This window comes from Chenopodium album, chromosome 6 (assembly GCF_948465745.1).
Source record: "Chenopodium album chromosome 6, dcCheAlbu1.1, whole genome shotgun sequence".
Lineage (NCBI taxonomy): Eukaryota > Viridiplantae > Streptophyta > Magnoliopsida > Caryophyllales > Amaranthaceae > Chenopodium > Chenopodium album.
The window spans coordinates 23,607,673-23,613,188 of NC_137839.1; the positions used below are offsets into that span (position 1 = coordinate 23,607,673).

A 5,516-nucleotide genomic window follows, 5' to 3' on the forward strand; every position below is an offset into this window, starting at 1 on the left:
ACATGTGGCAATTAAAAAACCCAAAAAAAAAAAGTTTACCATTTCAGCAGGTAACCGGTTTTTGGGACTGCTGGAGGAAAACTGACTTAATAGTTGGGATTATTGTAGAATAAACGTTAGTTGGGATTATTGTAGGTAAATCGCCCATAGTTGGGATTATTAAAGTGTATTTTTCCTAATTGTAATGGGTTTTATTAAGGTTAGTTACTAATACTAGCGTTCACTTTTATTTCACACTTTTTTTTTGAGAAATCAGTCGCATGCATTATTTGTTCCTCCTACCTTCACTTTTATTTTTTTCCCCACACATAAACCCACAACTCCCCTCTCCCCTGAAACTGCTCGAAAGCTCCCCTAAAGCTTCTCTTAAAATGGTTCATCAAGAATATTATCAAGGTATGCTCCCAATCTCTACCAAATTTATGTATTTTTGATCAATCAGAAATGATTATTTGATTATATGAACTAAAAAGAATTCTAGGGTTTGTTTTGAACTTTCTTAATTAGTTTGTTTAGTAGTTTACACTATCTAATTTGCATGAATTTATGTCTAATTCATCCTTGAGATAGGCGAGTTGGATGAATTTCTAGTTGATTTGTCGATTTTTGATTTTTTTATTTTCCTTTATATGTTTTAAACTTTATGGAACATTGTTTTTCTATTCGTTATGATTCCTTGCTATATTTTTCTTATTTAATCTGAATATTTTAGTACCTGTGACTAGAAACGTCAGTTTTTGAGAATTTTAAGCCAAATTTTGAGTTTATTGAGAAATTATGTAGAATCTCGCTGGAACAGTTTACAGGCCTAACTTCTCTAGGCTCGTTCTCCTTCATTACACATGATTTTTAGGTGATTTTTTTTTTGAATTTGGATAATTTTTTGTCTACTCTCTGCCTGTAAAATTTCATAATTTTTTGAGTTTGTTTTATATTAATCTGGGTTGTTTTTGTAAAACTGGTCAGTTTTGGCTCAATTTGGTATGTGCTTCTGTTTTGGTTCGTTTTTCTAAGAGTTGTGTTGAGATTTTTGCTGTAATTCCTATGTGATTTAGGGTGTTTTAAGAGTGTTTCACTCATATAAATTGCATCCTTGCTACTGATATACTTGTGTGGTTTTTTGCTCTGATTTGTTCTATCAATTTCTGAATAGGGATAGGTCATCAATCAGTGATTGTGAAAAATATAGCCCTCTTAATGAGATTATTAGTTCTATCAATATTTGATTTACAATCAGCATTACCTATTTCTGAAGAGGAGCGTGACTAAGAAAGTTGTGGTCGTCTTTTCTTCTTGTGACTTGGTAAAATTCCATTTAGAACTTTGATCTCCACATGCGAAGAAAAATCAGACTAAGAGAGTGACAACATTTTTAAACTTCTGCTAAGCAGATAAAGGCATACTTTTGTGCACTGATCTTGTTGTTTGTGGACTTAAAATTCCTGCTGTGGTAGTATCTTACATGACTTAATTACTGTAATCTTAACAGAATACAGGTTATGGTTTAGTAATAGTTCTTACAGTTGAATTTTCTGTTTTCTTGACTTCTTGTAGGATTGGATTGTACAGTATGATCCTCCAGTTGACCCAAAGGTACGCGACTTCACTGACTTTCTGTATAACTAGCTTCAGTTGATTTGGTTAGCTGATGCGTTGTATATGGCTGGACGAATGGCTCGTGGGGAAGGTGCAAAGGCTAATGCTTTGCTTTTGGACTTAAACTTTAGAAACTTAATCATGAATCCTTGTGAAATAGTTTGGAGATAAGCCCCAAAGACTGACTGCAAACTATGGGTGAAACCTCAGTTATGTTAAGTTCTTGGTTGTGCTAGCCTGCTAGGCTATGATAAGCCCTAAGTTTTTTGAACAATTATTTGATGTTAATTTTTCTTTCCTAGGTAATTAATTGTAGACTTATAGAGTAGTATTTCTGCAGTATATGAGCCAAATTTAGAGTTCATTAATTAGCACTTGGGTGTTAGATTTGAACAATTTTGTGAATTAATAAAGTTGTATAGTATGCATAATACTAATCATGTGAAATTCCACTACTAGATTTTTATATGTTCAGCAAGATTACAGTCATTACACTTTCATTTGCCAATTAAACGAGGTATTCTAATTGCATATATTTTTTTTTGGTGATTTTCTTGCTATTGTTGTATATAATGAAGCTGATTTTTTTGTTTATGTATGAGGTGGTGTTGAATGTCAGAGTCTTAAAGGTAGTATGAGGTGTATATGAAACTATATGCTAGTGTTTAAGAGTGTATATGTGAGGCTGCATGTGTGCAAGAGTGATTTTGAGGTTGTGATTTTATGTATGGGGTAATGTGCTTTAGATTACTGGTTTATTATTTTTAAACAATAATTTATTTAATCAATTCATGATATTAATGATTAATTTCATTCCAAATAGGCGCTATCTTTACCAAGTAAATTATGTTGTAGAAGAACTCCAAAAGTGCCAATGATGATGCTGATGATGTAAAGACATTAAAGAAATTCTCAAAGGTTATTCCTGAAGGGGCACCCTAAAATATGTTGATTCTCAAAAGGATAGATGATGCAAGTGATCCAAAGAAAGGAAAAGATAAGAACATCAAGAAGAAAAAGAAGAAACTCTAAGCATGAGAGTGAATACAAGAAGGGTTTGAGACCTGTTCTCTGGTTGACCCCATCTTTGACAACAGAGGAGCTTTTGCCATTGCTAGATATATTAGCGAATAAGGGTAAGGCTGTTAGGGGACTTCGAGAACTTTTAACCACTAAGCTACCACCTGGGACATTCCTGTCAAGGTACTTTCATTTACCTCTTCTATATCATCTTTCAATGCTTCCTTGTGTTGATTTTTTTTATTAATGTATGTTTACGTTTTATTTCTCATTTATTACCTTTATATGAGAGTTTGTAAAATTATTATTACCCCGTCATTTATTGAGTGGCATGTACCTGTCCTCTAACGACCATTTTATACTAACAATTTCAAAACTTGTTTTTTTTTTTCTCTGATATTGTCTTTCATTGGATGAAACAATTCACAATTACTAGGATCTTATGGTAAAATCTTGCATGAGCTGACAATGTCATATAGAACGGGCCACTTATGCATGTTCCCGTCCATGAAATAGATATGGACCTATGGTAATTTATTGTTCTTCAAAATTTAGTTAGATAAGTCTACTATTGCACCACTCTATTGTAAACTAGTTTACTTGCACATTCCACCATAATATGGTTAGCAGAATAATTCCATGGATGGGAGTTTGTGTGAAATCGGATGTGAATTGAGTAAAGATCTATAACTCATCTATTCAAGCCTTTATCTCTCTGCCTTCCTCCCCCCATTAAGAGATAATTCATAATTGACAAAAAGTGCGAACATATATATATATATATATATATATATATATATATATATATATATATATATATATATATATATATATGCTCTGTGGTTCACTAGTTTAGTGTGCTGTAGATGGGATTGGTTGGTTCTACTGCGTCGTGATCTAATTTTAGTTGATGCTCTGGTCCCATACTAAGTTGGAATCTGATTTTACCATTAGAAGAGTATGCAAAAATGATGTGATTGTTTTTTTTTAAATTTTTTTTTTGTGGTTAAACAGATTGGTTGTTTGCATTTCCTATTCCCTATTTCCCTTGGTAGGAGAACGCTATTGTATCTTGCATGATAAGTAGAGGATATAAATTTTTCCCTTATAAAATAAGTATGTGAAAAAAATTTATTTTTAATGTGATTTACAAGCTCTTTAGAAAGTTCTTTGGGATATTTGAGGGTCTCTTATTTGGATAAATTTCTATTTGAACATTGCTAAAACTAAATATAGCACAAGTCAAGTGATATGATCTTGTAGTACAGCTTCTGCAGAATAAATTGTATTATGACAATTGCATATTGTGACCATTTTTTTATGAAAGTTTCCAAGGTCTAAACATCACTATTTTACAGGAAGCTTGTACTCAATCTGTAATTTCTGCTCTCATTGCTAATAAAGTTGCTGTTGTCGCTGCTGCCTCTGTTGCTATTGTCGAGCGCTGCTGCCTCTGTTGCTGTTGTCGCTGCTGCTTTAATTGGTGCAGTTAATTATGCTACCTTGTTTAGTTAATATCAATCTAATCATTGTACAATTGTCAGGATGAATAATTATATTACACTAGTAATTATTTTGGAGTACGTGTTTTATTGGTTGAATTATAACAGGTTTTAACCCATAAATTAATACTCATTGTATTTATTACTGTACAGAAGTTGGGTTAATAATTTATGGTGCTTCACATTAAAAAAATGTAACATAGGTAATGGTAGTAGGGTCATCTGCTACTACTGCCTTTTTTTTTTGAATTAAATAAAATGTTATTCGTAACCGGCGTTAAGATTTGCTAGTTACTAATAATATCCTAATTGTAACCGGCGCAACTAAATGTTAGTTACGAATAGTATCCTTTCTAACTAGGAAAATTGACTTTTTGTAACTGGCGTTAGGTTAAGCCAGTTACGAATAGTACATTATTTGTAACTAACATTAGCCGGTTACGAATAATTTTCACTAGTTGTAACGGTGGCATTCGCAACTAACAATGCTAGTTTCAAATAACATTTTTTCTACTAGTGACATAAGTAGGTTCATATCAAAATTGACAACAATATGTAAACCAATCTTCAAAATGCTCAAGAAGAATGTACTAGTGATATGGGATGATGAGTGTCAAAAAGCCTTTGAAAAGATCAAAGCCTATCTTGCAAATCCTCCCGTATTAGCACCAGCACTTCCCGGAATACCTCTTTGGTTATATTTGACGCTTACCAAAGAGACAATGGGAGCTATGCTAGCACAAGAAGTAGAAGGCAAAGAAAACGCAATCTACTATCTAAGCAAGAAGATGCTCGAATACGAAGCACGCTATACATCACTCGAGAAGTTGTGCCTCGCCTTGTTGTGGGCCACAACCAAGTTAAGACATTACATGCTAGTGCATACCGTCTTCGTAGTCTCCCGATTAGATCCACTCAAGTATCTATTTGAGAAATCTACACTCAATGGACGCATATCGAGATGGATAGTCAATCTATCCCAGTTTGATGTAAGGTTTATGTCACAAAAAGCTATCAAAGGATCCGTGGTGTCAGACTTTCTAGCAGACTTCCCAATAGAAGACTCGACGTCAATACAAGACAATGAATTTCCAGATGAAGACTTAATGGTCACTGAAGATGATACCTGGATCTTATACTTCGACGGAGCCTCAAACCAAAAGGGATGTGGCGTTGGAGTATTACTAGTATCACCTAAAGAAGAACATGTTCCAATCTCCATAAAGCTTGATTTCGACGTTACCAACAATGCTGCTGAATATGAAGCATACGTGGTAGGCCTTGAAACAAATTTGGCATAGGGAGTAAAAAAGTTAAGGATATTCAGAGACTCTTCTTTAATTATCAATCAAATATCTAAAAGGTGGAAAGTAAGGAGCGAAAGTCTAGCCCCTTACC

At 33.6% G+C, this 5,516-nt stretch overlaps 1 long non-coding RNA gene across 1 annotated transcript; it reads left to right on the forward strand.

Moving 5' to 3' along the window:
* The first annotated feature begins 260 nt into the window (after positions 1-260).
* LOC145634754 (uncharacterized) lies at positions 261-4,305 on the forward strand. The gene is made up of 4 exons (XR_014113529.1): positions 261-396; positions 1,555-1,593; positions 2,420-2,799; positions 3,975-4,305. It is a non-coding gene; the product is annotated as an uncharacterized LOC145634754 (long non-coding RNA).
* Positions 4,306-5,516: the final 1,211 nt, after the last annotated feature.